The sequence below is a fragment of the Gigantopelta aegis genome, chromosome 6 (genome assembly GCF_016097555.1).
Source record: "Gigantopelta aegis isolate Gae_Host chromosome 6, Gae_host_genome, whole genome shotgun sequence".
Taxonomy (NCBI): Eukaryota; Metazoa; Mollusca; class Gastropoda; order Neomphalida; family Peltospiridae; genus Gigantopelta; species Gigantopelta aegis.
In genome coordinates this window covers 6,135,551-6,152,361 of record NC_054704.1, presented here as the reverse complement: position 1 = coordinate 6,152,361, position 16,811 = coordinate 6,135,551, and the positions used below count along the sequence as shown (strand labels likewise).

The 16,811-nt window shown below is 35.1% G+C and overlaps 1 protein-coding gene across 1 annotated transcript in view; it reads right to left on the bottom strand.

The window, feature by feature from the left end:
* Positions 1-10,398: 10,398 nt before the first annotated feature.
* LOC121375895 (general transcription factor 3C polypeptide 3-like) overlaps positions 10,399-16,811 on the bottom strand; it is a 97,903-nt gene continuing 91,490 nt past the window's right edge. The window contains exon 26 of the mRNA XM_041503585.1: positions 10,399-13,059. The gene's annotated coding sequence lies outside the window, so the exon portion shown is untranslated. The remainder of the gene's footprint in view (positions 13,060-16,811) is intronic.

The following is a 16,811-nucleotide window of genomic DNA, read 5'->3' as shown; positions in this document are numbered from 1 at the left end:
ATCGTACAAATACTAACAAACCAGTCTTGTACAGTCACATAAGGAAGGAAGGAAATGTTTTACCCATTTTATTTTATTACTTGTGAGAAAGCCTACATTAAATCGTACACATTAAATCGTACAAATACTAACAAACCAGTCTTGTACAGTCACATAAGGAAGGAAGGAAATGTTTTACTCATTTTATTTTATTACTTGTGAGAAAGCCTACATTAAATCGTACACATTAAATCGTACAAATACTAACAAACCAGTCTTGTACAGTCACATAAGGAAGGAAGGAAATGTTTTACCCATTTTATTTTATTACTTGTGAGAAAGCCTACATTAAATCGTACACATTAAATCGTACAAATACTAACAAACCAGTCTTGTACAGTCACATAAGGAAGGAAGGAAATGTTTTACCCATTTTATTTTATTACTTGTGAGAAAGCCTACATTAAATCGTACAAATACTAACAAACCAGTCTTGTACAGTCACATAAGGAAGGAAGGAAATGTTTTACCCATTTTATTTTATTACTTGTGAGAAAGCCTACATTAAATCGTACACATTAAATCGTACAAATACTAACAAACCAGTCTTGTACAGTCACATAAGGAAGGAAGGAAATGTTTTACTCATTTTATTTTATTACTTGTGAGAAAGCCTACATTAAATCGTACACATTAAATCGTACAAATACTAACAAACCAGTCTTGTACAGTCACATAAGGAAGGAAGGAAATGTTTTACCCATTTTATTTTATTACTTGTGAGAAAGCCTACATTAAATCGTACACATTAAATCGTACAAATACTAACAAACCAGTCTTGTACAGTCACATAAGGAAGGAAGGAAATGTTTTACCCATTTTATTTTATTACTTGTGAGAAAGCCTACATTAAATCGTACAAATACTAACAAACCAGTCTTGTACAGTCACATAAGGAAGGAAGGAAATGTTTTACCCATTTTATTTTATTACTTGTGAGAAAGCCTACATTAAATCGTACAAATACTAACAAACCAGTCTTGTACAGTCACATAAGGAAGGAAGGAAATGTTTTACCCATTTTATTTTATTACTTGTGAGAAAGCCTACATTAAATCGTACAAATACTAACAAACCAGTCTTGTACAGTCACATAAGGAAGGAAGGAAATGTTTTACCCATTTTATTTTATTACTTGTGAGAAAGCCTACATTAAATCGTACACATTAAATCGTACAAATACTAACAAACCAGTCTTGTACAGTCACATAAGGAAGGAAGGAAATGTTTTACCCATTTTATTTTATTACTTGTGAGAAAGCCTACATTAAATCGTACACATTAAATCGTACAAATACTAACAAACCAGTCTTGTACAGTCACATAAGGAAGGAAGGAAATGTTTTACTCATTTTATTTTATTACTTGTGAGAAAGCCTACATTAAATCGTACAAATACTAACAAACCAGTCTTGTACAGTCACATAAGGAAGGAAGGAAATGTTTTACCCATTTTATTTTATTACTTGTGAGAAAGCCTACATTAAATCGTACACATTAAATCGTACAAATACTAACAAACCAGTCTTGTACAGTCACATAAGGAAGGAAGGAAATGTTTTACCCATTTTATTTTATTACTTGTGAGAAAGCCTACATTAAATCGTACACATTAAATCGTACAAATACTAACAAACCAGTCTTGTACAGTCACATAAGGAAGGAAGGAAATGTTTTACCCATTTTATTTTATTACTTGTGAGAAAGCCTACATTAAATCGTACACATTAAATCGTACAAATACTAACAAACCAGTCTTGTACAGTCACATAAGGAAGGAAGGAAATGTTTTACTCATTTTATTTTATTACTTGTGAGAAAGCCTACATTAAATCGTACACATTAAATCGTACAAATACTAACAAACCAGTCTTGTACAGTCACATAAGGAAGGAAGGAAATGTTTTACCCATTTTATTTTATTACTTGTGAGAAAGCCTACATTAAATCGTACACATTAAATCGTACAAATACTAACAAACCAGTCTTGTACAGTCACATAAGGAAGGAAGGAAATGTTTTACCCATTTTATTTTATTACTTGTGAGAAAGCCTACATTAAATCGTACAAATACTAACAAACCAGTCTTGTACAGTCACATAAGGAAGGAAGGAAATGTTTTACCCATTTTATTTTATTACTTGTGAGAAAGCCTACATTAAATCGTACAAATACTAACAAACCAGTCTTGTACAGTCACATAAGGAAGGAAGGAAATGTTTTACCCATTTTATTTTATTACTTGTGAGAAAGCCTACATTAAATCGTACAAATACTAACAAACCAGTCTTGTACAGTCACATAAGGAAGGAAGGAAATGTTTTACCCATTTTATTTTATTACTTGTGAGAAAGCCTACATTAAATCGTACACATTAAATCGTACAAATACTAACAAACCAGTCTTGTACAGTCACATAAGGAAGGAAGGAAATGTTTTACCCATTTTATTTTATTACTTGTGAGAAAGCCTACATTAAATCGTACACATTAAATCGTACAAATACTAACAAACCAGTCTTGTACAGTCACATAAGGAAGGAAGGAAATGTTTTACCCATTTTATTTTATTACTTGTGAGAAAGCCTACATTAAATCGTACACATTAAATCGTACAAATACTAACAAACCAGTCTTGTACAGTCACATAAGGAAGGAAGGAAATGTTTTACTCATTTTATTTTATTACTTGTGAGAAAGCCTACATTAAATCGTACAAATACTAACAAACCAGTCTTGTACAGTCACATAAGGAAGGAAGGAAATGTTTTACCCATTTTATTTTATTACTTGTGAGAAAGCCTACATTAAATCGTACACATTAAATCGTACAAATACTAACAAACCAGTCTTGTACAGTCACATAAGGAAGGAAGGAAATGTTTTACCCATTTTATTTTATTACTTGTGAGAAAGCCTACATTAAATCGTACACATTAAATCGTACAAATACTAACAAACCAGTCTTGTACAGTCACATAAGGAAGGAAGGAAATGTTTTACCCATTTTATTTTATTACTTGTGAGAAAGCCTACATTAAATCGTACACATTAAATCGTACAAATACTAACAAACCAGTCTTGTACAGTCACATAAGGAAGGAAGGAAATGTTTTACCCATTTTATTTTATTACTTGTGAGAAAGCCTACATTAAATCGTACACATTAAATCGTACAAATACTAACAAACCAGTCTTGTACAGTCACATAAGGAAGGAAGGAAATGTTTTACCCATTTTATTTTATTACTTGTGAGAAAGCCTACATTAAATCGTACACATTAAATCGTACAAATACTAACAAACCAGTCTTGTACAGTCACATAAGGAAAGAAGGAAATGTTTTACCCATTTTATTTCATTACTTGTGAGAAAGCCTACATTAAATCGTACACATTAAATCGTACAAATACTAACAAACCAGTCTTGTACAGTCACATAAGGAAGGAAGGAAATGTTTTACTCATTTTATTTTATTACTTGTGAGAAAGCCTACATTAAATCGTACAAATACTAACAAACCAGTCTTGTACAGTCACATAAGGAAGGAAGGAAATGTTTTACCCATTTTATTTTATTACTTGTGAGAAAGCCTACATTAAATCGTACAAATACTAACAAACCAGTCTTGTACAGTCACATAAGGAAGGAAGGAAATGTTTTACCCATTTTATTTTATTACTTGTGAGAAAGCCTACATTAAATCGTACACATTAAATCGTACAAATACTAACAAACCAGTCTTGTACAGTCACATAAGGAAGGAAGGAAATGTTTTACCCATTTTATTTTATTACTTGTGAGAAAGCCTACATTAAATCGTACACATTAAATCGTACAAATACTAACAAACCAGTCTTGTACAGTCACATAAGGAAGGAAGGAAATGTTTTACCCATTTTATTTTATTACTTGTGAGAAAGCCTACATTAAATCGTACACATTAAATCGTACAAATACTAACAAACCAGTCTTGTACAGTCACATAAGGAAGGAAGGAAATGTTTTACCCATTTTATTTTATTACTTGTGAGAAAGCCTACATTAAATCGTACAAATACTAACAAACCAGTCTTGTACAGTCACATAAGGAAGGAAGGAAATGTTTTACTCATTTTATTTTATTACTTGTGAGAAAGCCTACATTAAATCGTACACATTAAATCGTACAAATACTAACAAACCAGTCTTGTACAGTCACATAAGGAAGGAAGGAAATGTTTTACTCATTTTATTTTATTACTTGTGAGAAAGCCTACATTAAATCGTACACATTAAATCGTACAAATACTAACAAACCAGTCTTGTACAGTCACATAAGGAAGGAAGGAAATGTTTTACTCATTTTATTTTATTACTTGTGAGAAAGCCTACATTAAATCGTACAAATACTAACAAACCAGTCTTGTACAGTCACATAAGGAAGGAAGGAAATGTTTTACCCATTTTATTTTATTACTTGTGAGAAAGCCTACATTAAATCGTACACATTAAATCGTACAAATACTAACAAACCAGTCTTGTACAGTCACATAAGGAAGGAAGGAAATGTTTTACCCATTTTATTTTATTACTTGTGAGAAAGCCTACATTAAATCGTACACATTAAATCGTACAAATACTAACAAACCAGTCTTGTACAGTCACATAAGGAAGGAAGGAAATGTTTTACTCATTTTATTTTATTACTTGTGAGAAAGCCTACATTAAATCGTACACATTAAATCGTACAAATACTAACAAACCAGTCTTGTACAGTCACATAAGGAAGGAAGGAAATGTTTTACCCATTTTATTTTATTACTTGTGAGAAAGCCTACATTAAATCGTACACATTAAATCGTACAAATACTAACAAACCAGTCTTGTACAGTCACATAAGGAAGGAAGGAAATGTTTTACTCATTTTATTTTATTACTTGTGAGAAAGCCTACATTAAATCGTACACATTAAATCGTACAAATACTAACAAACCAGTCTTGTACAGTCACATAAGGAAGGAAGGAAATGTTTTACCCATTTTATTTTATTACTTGTGAGAAAGCCTACATTAAATCGTACACATTAAATCGTACAAATACTAACAAACCAGTCTTGTACAGTCACATAAGGAAGGAAGGAAATGTTTTACTCATTTTATTTTATTACTTGTGAGAAAGCCTACATTAAATCGTACACATTAAATCGTACAAATACTAACAAACCAGTCTTGTACAGTCACATAAGGAAGGAAGGAAATGTTTTACCCATTTTATTTTATTACTTGTGAGAAAGCCTACATTAAATCGTACACATTAAATCGTACAAATACTAACAAACCAGTCTTGTACAGTCACATAAGGAAGGAAGGAAATGTTTTACTCATTTTATTTTATTACTTGTGAGAAAGCCTACATTAAATCGTACACATTAAATCGTACAAATACTAACAAACCAGTCTTGTACAGTCACATAAGGAAGGAAGGAAATGTTTTACCCATTTTATTTTATTACTTGTGAGAAAGCCTACATTAAATCGTACACATTAAATCGTACAAATACTAACAAACCAGTCTTGTACAGTCACATAAGGAAGGAAGGAAATGTTTTACTCATTTTATTTTATTACTTGTGAGAAAGCCTACATTAAATCGTACAAATACTAACAAACCAGTCTTGTACAGTCACATAAGGAAGGAAGGAAATGTTTTACCCATTTTATTTTATTACTTGTGAGAAAGCCTACATTAAATCGTACACATTAAATCGTACAAATACTAACAAACCAGTCTTGTACAGTCACATAAGGAAGGAAGGAAATGTTTTACTCATTTTATTTTATTACTTGTGAGAAAGCCTACATTAAATCGTACACATTAAATCGTACAAATACTAACAAACCAGTCTTGTACAGTCACATAAGGAAGGAAGGAAATGTTTTACCCATTTTATTTTATTACTTGTGAGAAAGCCTACATTAAATCGTACAAATACTAACAAACCAGTCTTGTACAGTCACATAAGGAAGGAAGGAAATGTTTTACTCATTTTATTTTATTACTTGTGAGAAAGCCTACATTAAATCGTACAAATACTAACAAACCAGTCTTGTACAGTCACATAAGGAAGGAAGGAAATGTTTTACCCATTTTATTTTATTACTTGTGAGAAAGCCTACATTAAATCGTACACATTAAATCGTACAAATACTAACAAACCAGTCTTGTACAGTCACATAAGGAAGGAAGGAAATGTTTTACCCATTTTATTTTATTACTTGTGAGAAAGCCTACATTAAATCGTACACATTAAATCGTACAAATACTAACAAACCAGTCTTGTACAGTCACATAAGGAAGGAAGGAAATGTTTTACTCATTTTATTTTATTACTTGTGAGAAAGCCTACATTAAATCGTACAAATACTAACAAACCAGTCTTGTACAGTCACATAAGGAAGGAAGGAAATGTTTTACTCATTTTATTTTATTACTTGTGAGAAAGCCTACATTAAATCGTACACATTAAATCGTACAAATACTAACAAACCAGTCTTGTACAGTCACATAAGGAAGGAAGGAAATGTTTTACTCATTTTATTTTATTACTTGTGAGAAAGCCTACATTAAATCGTACAAATACTAACAAACCAGTCTTGTACAGTCACATAAGGAAGGAAGGAAATGTTTTACCCATTTTATTTTATTACTTGTGAGAAAGCCTACATTAAATCGTACACATTAAATCGTACAAATACTAACAAACCAGTCTTGTACAGTCACATAAGGAAGGAAGGAAATGTTTTACTCATTTTATTTTATTACTTGTGAGAAAGCCTACATTAAATCGTACAAATACTAACAAACCAGTCTTGTACAGTCACATAAGGAAGGAAGGAAATGTTTTACCCATTTTATTTTATTACTTGTGAGAAAGCCTACATTAAATCGTACACATTAAATCGTACAAATACTAACAAACCAGTCTTGTACAGTCACATAAGGAAGGAAGGAAATGTTTTACCCATTTTATTTTATTACTTGTGAGAAAGCCTACATTAAATCGTACACATTAAATCGTACAAATACTAACAAACCAGTCTTGTACAGTCACATAAGGAAGGAAGGAAATGTTTTACTCATTTTATTTTATTACTTGTGAGAAAGCCTACATTAAATCGTACACATTAAATCGTACAAATACTAACAAACCAGTCTTGTACAGTCACATAAGGAAGGAAGGAAATGTTTTACCCATTTTATTTTATTACTTGTGAGAAAGCCTACATTAAATCGTACACATTAAATCGTACAAATACTAACAAACCAGTCTTGTACAGTCACATAAGGAAGGAAGGAAATGTTTTACCCATTTTATTTTATTACTTGTGAGAAAGCCTACATTAAATCGTACACATTAAATCGTACAAATACTAACAAACCAGTCTTGTACAGTCACATAAGGAAGGAAGGAAATGTTTTACTCATTTTATTTTATTACTTGTGAGAAAGCCTACATTAAATCGTACACATTAAATCGTACAAATACTAACAAACCAGTCTTGTACAGTCACATAAGGAAGGAAGGAAATGTTTTACCCATTTTATTTTATTACTTGTGAGAAAGCCTACATTAAATCGTACACATTAAATCGTACAAATACTAACAAACCAGTCTTGTACAGTCACATAAGGAAGGAAGGAAATGTTTTACCCATTTTATTTTATTACTTGTGAGAAAGCCTACATTAAATCGTACACATTAAATCGTACAAATACTAACAAACCAGTCTTGTACAGTCACATAAGGAAGGAAGGAAATGTTTTACTCATTTTATTTTATTACTTGTGAGAAAGCCTACATTAAATCGTACAAATACTAACAAACCAGTCTTGTACAGTCACATAAGGAAGGAAGGAAATGTTTTACCCATTTTATTTTATTACTTGTGAGAAAGCCTACATTAAATCGTACAAATACTAACAAACCAGTCTTGTACAGTCACATAAGGAAGGAAGGAAATGTTTTACCCATTTTATTTTATTACTTGTGAGAAAGCCTACATTAAATCGTACACATTAAATCGTACAAATACTAACAAACCAGTCTTGTACAGTCACATAAGGAAGGAAGGAAATGTTTTACCCATTTTATTTTATTACTTGTGAGAAAGCCTACATTAAATCGTACACATTAAATCGTACAAATACTAACAAACCAGTCTTGTACAGTCACATAAGGAAGGAAGGAAATGTTTTACCCATTTTATTTTATTACTTGTGAGAAGCCTACATTAAATCGTACACATTAAATCGTACAAATACTAACAAACCAGTCTTGTACAGTCACATAAGGAAAGAAGGAAATGTTTTACCCATTTTATTTTATTACTTGTGAGAAAGCCTACATTAAATCGTACACATTAAATCGTACAAATACTAACAAACCAGTCTTGTACAGTCACATAAGGAAGGAAGGAAATGTTTAACTCATTTTATTTACGGTTATATGACGTCGGACATTTGGTTATGGACCACACAGATATTAAGAGGAAACCCGCTGTTGCCACTTCATGGGCTACTCTTTTTGATTATTAGATCTTTATATGTACCATCCCACAGACAGGATAACACATACCATGACCTTTGATATATCAGTTGTGGTGCACTGGCTGAAATGAGAACTAGCCCAATGGGCCTGAACAGTCCCATATGTTCCCCTTGTTACAACTCAACTACAAAGGATGTGTTGTAACTTACAGCTACATTTTACAGTAATTTCGTCAATATTTACATAATTGGGTTACAAACAAAAAAACCCCCACAAACAACCATCTTAAGAAGTTTTCATGTATGTTGAAAATCATCTGCTAGTCTCCCAAATGTTTAGACAAGAGAGTAAATCAATAGCAATATTGGACATTCAGGAAAAATGGCAGGCATTACTCCATTAGGCGGTCTGCTTGAGAAAAGTTAAAAGTTTGTTTTGTACAGTGACGTCACTAGAGCACATCAATGAATTGACGAACAGATTTCAAACGTGATTATTGTGACACGTGGAAGAAACCTGCTACATTTTCCCATTACATGTGTGGACTTTCCTACAGACGGGACAGCATATACAATGCCCATTGATGTACCAGTTATAGGGCACTGGTTGACACTGGTAAAACCCCAAATCAGAATGGGTCCACTAAGGTTTGATCCTGCGACCAAGCACCCTGTAGTGAGCACTGCTGACTGAGACGGACTTCAGAAATAAAACGGTTGAATGTCGCATAACAGAACGAGGCTGAAGCTTCTTGCTCAACATTTAACAAATGTCCTCATCCTGGCTAGCGATTTTCAAAGAAATCTTAGCTCTACGAAATCGTAAAACCATCGCAGGTTCCGATGTCACTACAGAACATCATAGTTACCTCATAGCTTATGATAGTTTTACGATTTTGTAGGCTAAGATTGCTTCAAAAATATGGGCCCCGATCCTTATGTCAGTCCAGCTCCAGTGATCAAGTGATACTATTTACATACTTGACATTTACATACTTGACAGTCTAATGACCTGTGTAAACAATTACTCATGTAATGCATCCTACACAGATCCAATCATGAACAAGGCGGCACAGAATATGATAAAGACTGCTATCAAATGTAAATTATAACACCATATTATCCATTTCTGTGCTACACTAGAGGGATTTGGAAGTTGAATAATGTAGAAAAGCAATCGATTCAGTATACATAATAAATAATACTGAATAGATGGTTAACACACCCACACATATATAAACAAAGATGAAAAGAAAATCCAGAAAAATGTGCAGGGTCTTAAACAGTGAGGATCAGTGTGTGCACTTCATCAAAGAGCAATGTTGTTCTTGTTTAACACCACTAGAGCACATTGATTGTTAATCATCGGCCAGTGGATTTCAACCATTTAGTGATTCTCACATATAGTCTTAGAAAGATAACCCACTACATTTTTTCCATTGGTAGCAAGGGATCTTTTATATGCACCATCCCACAGACAGGATAGCACATGCCATGGCCTATTGTGGTGCACTAGCTGGAACGAAAAAATAGCTCAATGGGCCCACCGAAGGGAATTGATCCCAAACTGACTGCGCATCAAGTGAGTGCTCTACCACTGGACTACGTCCCATCCCCTCATTAAAGAACAAAGACCAAGTTTTAGAGTAGCACGGAAATCATAAAAACTGTTTTTCGTCTATTAATATGCTACTGGTGTTACAGAAAGATGCATTTGTTTATAGTTGAATCTTTCTACTTTCTTTCTTGCACTGAACACCATATTAATAATGTCTGATTAATTAGAAATGAGAAAACAAAAGAAGCAACAATCAATACAAAACACCTGCGTTCACCTGTTGTACAAATATTTAATGAGTTTGTTAACAGGATGTTTTTCTTAGTTGTCTAGATGTTTAGACCTGTTTGTCTCAACCACAGTCTGTAGACCAGTACCAGTCTACAACTGTGAACAACATACTCAGTAGTATTTACTTACACACAATGAAATATGATTGACAAATTTGGCCGGAATCTTGAAAAGTGGTCCGCGTCATTTTATGAAAAGAAAAAGTTGTAAAATGCTGACCCTGAACAATACTCCTGATGAATAATTTATATCCATCTTTATCTCTTAGTAAGTCGATGTGCAATCAGAATTTGCAATTATTTTATGGGAGTATTTAAAAAAAATACCTTTTTTTTTTTTTTTTTTTAAATTAGAATATAAACTATAAGCTAAACATTTCCCACATCAAATTCTATTTAATAGCATGGAGAGAGCAGATGGTTTATACATTCATTTCCATCTAACAGAGCATAGACTTTCTTGATTTTAGCAAATTCTAAGGCAAATGAAGCCTGATCTGCAAAGCCATAGTTACAAAAATAATTGTATTTAATATTGCACACTTAGCCAATCACAACTGTAAAACATTATTTCTAATTCAGACCTTTTTCATGGGTTTGCTGTATACATTTGGTAAATAATATTTAAAAAGAGAGTTTTTCTGGCTTGAAACTATGAGGTTAAGAGCAATGGATCTGATATTTCCATTTCTAAAACATAACATCATCTGCCTTCATCTTCCAGTACAAAATTAAACTTATCAATCTGTCGACATTGAAGCCAACTTTCATTGACAGTCTGTTGCTGATGTCTGTTTCCACACGATGCTTTTCCTATTTCAAGAACCTGAACGTTTTCGAACACAACACTTTGCTCTTTTCAAATACAACATTTTCATTTATAATTTTCAAACCCATTTATACATTTTAATTTAATGTCCAGATCACACCCTTTCAAATAGCTCATCCCTTCATCAAACGAGCGTCTCGTGCCTGTTTGGCAACAGTTTGACGACCACCGCCTCATCCTGCAACAAGGCCCCATCACAGACGATGGTGTTTCCATTTATTTCTGGCCCCGGTTTGCACAACTTGTCTGTCTGCGTCCCCAGCACGCTTTCCATGTAGACCTTGTTCTGGAAGGACGGCGAGTGGAACCGGTCGCGGGACACGAACTCGTAATAGTAGTGTCTGAGGTCGGCCTCCTCCTTCTCGCGCCGCACGTACTTCACCATGAGCACGACCAGACTGAACGAGTAGAAGAAGAGCACCACCACAATGTACATCAGCGCGTTGACTGACGTGCGGCTGAGGTGGCCGGGGGGCATCGTCACGGACGAGTTGTCCAGGCCAGTCGGGGTCACCGCGGTCAGCAGGCTGACTAGAGTCAGGTCGGGGAGGGAGCTCATGTTGGTTAGGTTGCTCTCACTCACTGGCTGCACTAGTTTCATGATGGTAATCACTCAAACTTCACAAATAGGAGGGCTCGAAATTGTCCCGAACTGATGATGCTTAGGATGATGTTGATAATGGTAAAAGAGTTCAACTGCAGATGGTTCAAATATGTTCTGACTGAATGATTAGTATGACTTTAATAATGGTAAGAGTTCAACTGCAGATGGTTCAAATATGTTCTGACTGAATGATTAGTATAACTTTAATAATGGTAAGTGTTCAACTGCAGATGGTTCAAATATGTTCTGACTGAATGATTAGTATAACTTTAATAATGGTAAGAGTTCAACTGCAGATGGTTCAAATATGTTCTGACTGAATGATTAGTATGACTTTAATAATGGTAAAACAGCTAAAAGTTCTGTTGGTTCCAATATATCCTGATTTAATAATACAGATGAATTTAATAGCGTTAAATAATTAAAGTGCCAAAAGACCTAATAATGGTAAAGAGATGACATGTAAAGATGGTCACTCAAACATGTCATCATGATTGGTGTAATAAAGTTAAACAGAAGGATGCTGGTTCAATGTCGTGAACTGAAACTTAACATGGTCTTAATAATACCCCTGAATATACTGCACAAATCCTGCATTATACTTTATTTCTTTATAATTAAGTGCAAGGTCAACCAAAGAAATTCTAAGTTTTACTGCATTCTCTATCCAATCATTAATAAAGAATGACATCCACTCTCCGTTTCTGCCTAATCCATATGTCATTAGTTTTATTTGAAGAGGACTATTTGGCGAAATTAGATGGTGAAAAAACCCTAAGCTTGGAGTTCTGTAAATATTTTCCCAAACACCGCTAATCAGCAATCATGACAGCAGCAGCCTGCCAGAAAGAGCCGCCTCCAACACACGCTAACGAGCAGGCAGGATTAGGACACAAGATGTCCACTGAATGAGGTGCTCGGATCCTAGCCTAATGAATTCTTCCCAGCTGGAAACAATTTGACACTGATGGATATCCATTTCATGTCATCTTGACTAACTACTTGTACAGCCGGCATCATTATGGATTGGTTTGCGGTCCACTGTGCGACTGGTCATCTATTGGAAGCCAGATCAAACAATAGGAGGTGTGGTCTTCAGCTGGTAACAAGGTGATCACATTTTCTGCTGCAACAGACTGTACGTCATCCAAACAACCAGCAAAAACACAAACGTCACATGTTGGTGATGAAAGCCATCATTCTGGGTTTCCTGAAGGATAAAAATAAACAAAACATTATGAATTTCAACTCAATTTAACTTAACAAATAATCCTCAGTTTACGCATTGCTTAATACAAGTTCTTTAATTATGGTCTGTCACCAAGTAAATATTTCACATGACAAGGATTACAAAGTAATCTATCATTGGCACATCTTTAAGTGTATTTTTAAAACAATAACTATTGACACTGAAGTACAATCCTTTTTAGCAACACAGAAAACATGTACGAACAAAGTGTATACATATATACTCTTCAAAAGAAGAAACGCAAAACCACATTGTCGTAACATTTGGAGAATTGATTTAATTATTGAATGGTGAGTCCGATAATTACCAAATGTTGCAGGATTGTTCACAATTCACTCTAGTCCATTGTGAGTAAGTGATAGGACACACCACCAAGGTCAAGGTCATCTGGAGTCAATACCGGGTGTGGCCTCCGCGTGTGTTGACAACTGCCTGGCACCGCCTGCCCATTGAAGCAACCAGAGTACGGATGACGTCCCGGGGGATGGTGGCCCACTCGGCCTGCAAGGCTGCTGCCAGCTCGGGCAGGGTCTGGGGCTGTGTTTGTCGCTGTCGGAGGCGTCGGTCCAACTCGTCCCATAGATGCTCAATTGGGTTCAAATCCGGTGATATCGATGGCCAAGGAAGGACATTAATGTTGTTGTTCTGTAGGAAAGCCGTTGTGAGACGTGCTGTGTGAGGCCTAGCGTTGTCATGTTGGAACACTGCGTTGGCGTTGGCCATAACTGGAACGATGTGTGGCCGGAGGATCTGGTCAATGTAGCCCTGTGCATTCAGGTTGCCCTGCACGTGGACCAGGTCAGTTCTGCCAGTGTGTGAGATGGCTGCCCACACCATGACACTACCCCCGCCGAATCTGTCCACTTCCTGCACGCAGTTTGCCGCATAACGTTCACCACGACGCCTATACACGCGACATCTTCCATCATGACGTCGGAGCAGAAATCGGGACTCGTCACTGAACCACACCTGTCTCCATCGCAGTTGAGGCCATTGTCGATGAATCTGGCACCACTGCAGTCGGAGTCGACGGTGTTGTGGTGTTAAGATGACACCTCGAACTGGACGTCTGGCACGAATTCCTACCTCACGTAGGCGGTTCCGTACGGTCTGGTCGGATATCCTGCGCAAACCTGGTATTGCTGCGGCTGTGGAGGTGGCAGTAGTCAATCGTTCCCGAAGGTGGCGTACCCGGATGTAGCGGTCCTGCCCGGGGGTAGTGACCCGTGGTCGACCGGATCTAGGGAGGTCACGTGTTGACCCATGTTGCTGGTAACGGTCCCACAGTCTGGAGATGGTGCTTGGGGACACATGGAATGCCCTGGCAACGGCCGTTCTGGATTCGCCTGCGTCTAGTCGGCCGATGGCATTGTTTCTCTGCGGTTCACTGAGACGTGGCATGTCCTGGATTGTCAACTGTCGGCCAGATACAGAGGCCAGGCAAGCGAACACCCTGCACTTTTATACTGTCGGTGTTCATGTTGCACGTGCAGACAACGCACGTGCAGTGGTGACATGGTTTGCACGTGGCTGCGTTTTTGCGAATATTCACATTTTGGAACTTTATTGTACAGTAGCTGCGTTTTATCGAATGTAACCGTGGGAATGTGTTTGGGACATGCAATGACCTTATATTCACAAAGCATGAACCGGTAGGAAACATAAAATCGGAGTTATAACCCATTTGTACCCTTTTGCGTTTCTTTTTTTGAACAGTATATTATATTGTATGATGTAGGGGGAAAAAATGCACAAACAAAACAAACCCACTAAGAAATAATGATTCATAATGACTTTATTTTAATTTAAAAGTTCTAAAGAAAACTATGTAAAATAAATCTTCAATTTTAGCTTCCTAATCAGGGCTAACTTTGAGTGATTTGTCAATTTTTACATGAAATTATTTTGCAAAATTAAATTAAAATTCACCAAGTACTTTTAAAAATTCTCAATTGGTGAATTTTGCAAGTACCAGAGCTAGCCCTGCTAATTAACATTACTTTCAAGATGCTAACCCCCCAAACCCCCCCGCCCCCCAAACCTCACCATAAAACCCACAAAAAACCCACCCAAACAAACATCAACAACTCTAATACAATTTCAAATTCAAACCTACAAATACAATAAAACATATATTCAAATACAGATATCACATATGTCCATCTACTAGACAGATGTCATATATATTCAAATACAAATTCTCAAACACAAATCATGAATATCAAAAACAAATATTTCCAAATAAAATCTTCAAATTAAAATAACTTACACGAAATACATTGCATTATAAACAGTATAGGTTCCACATCAGAAGTAGCCACAATAATTTGACGAGTCTTAGTGCGTGTGGGTTGTATGACTGGGAAATTAAAATGTCATTTGTAATAATTCAAGTTTTTTCTGTATCCATTATCTCATGTCAAAATGTATTTAACAAAATAATTTCCCGTGTGGAGACACAAAATCAATACTGGTTTTCTTTGTGCACTGTTACAAGATCTGTAAGAGTGAGGTTTTCCTACAAATGAATCTTGGTGGCCACAATGGAGGCCACAATCGTCACGGCAACTTAGAGAAAGAAATCAATGTTACTTTAATCAGTGCATTACTCAACGCTTCAGACTGTGTGTAACTGAGTTAATATTCTACAAGAACCACGATCCACTGCTGTAATAAAAATACCAAGTCAACATAGCTAGATTCTCATACGAAATCAATTCCCTGTGGTGATATTGTGAGCATATTTTAATATAAATATCAATTCCCTTTGGTGATATTGTGAGCATATTTTAATGTAAATGGTAATATGCAGAATACAGAAAGAATGAGAAAAGACTGTTACCCACACAGTTTTTACAAATAGTTCACATAATATAAATAAATGTTTTAAATTACTAACATTCGTAATCCTTCACTAATAATATAGTTCAATATTCACTGAACACAATGACCAGAATATGAAAATTGTAATTAACTATATACAGTGAAAATTGGACTTGGAACAAACCGAAATCCCGTCAAAACTGGCCAAGTTTTATGGTAGAATTTTCTAAATTCTTAAATGCGACACTGTCTAAATCAGATAAATATTAGGTCACCAGCATGATCCAGTTTAGATGGTTTTCAATGTACTAACATTTGTTTGTATCTGTGATTTCTAGTCATTTAATTAGCAAAATAGGTTATCTCATAATGTAAAAAAAGTATTGAAACAGTTTTACATGAAAAGAAACAAAGTTTAAAAAAAGAGAAAGAAACCGAGAGCTCAATCTCATAACCTTTAGAATTTGTTGGGTTTCTAAAATGGTATTTCTTGCAGATTAAACTGGCTAAAGTTATTAAAGCCAGTAAGTCTGTGACAATCTGAGATTTTCAATCCTTTCACGACTAAATCCAGCAGCAGGAAGGACTGGCAGGCGACAAATCCCCCAATCGGAGAAAAGCACTAACACACCGACTGATTCGTAACGTCAAATGATTCTCAACGCCGATTGATTCTTAACACAAATCAACAAGACCTCAGAAAACGCAAGTCAAAGTAAGCGGATGAAAACACTTAGTAATACTTAGTAACATCAAAAACTAATGCTAATAGCTAAATCATTATTTCCATGGTAACAAGTTTTGGTTTATGGTTAGAGTAATTATTTAATACTTTGTAATTTACTGAAGTGTATCGACAATTAAATGAGATTTGCTACTCTAATGATTTT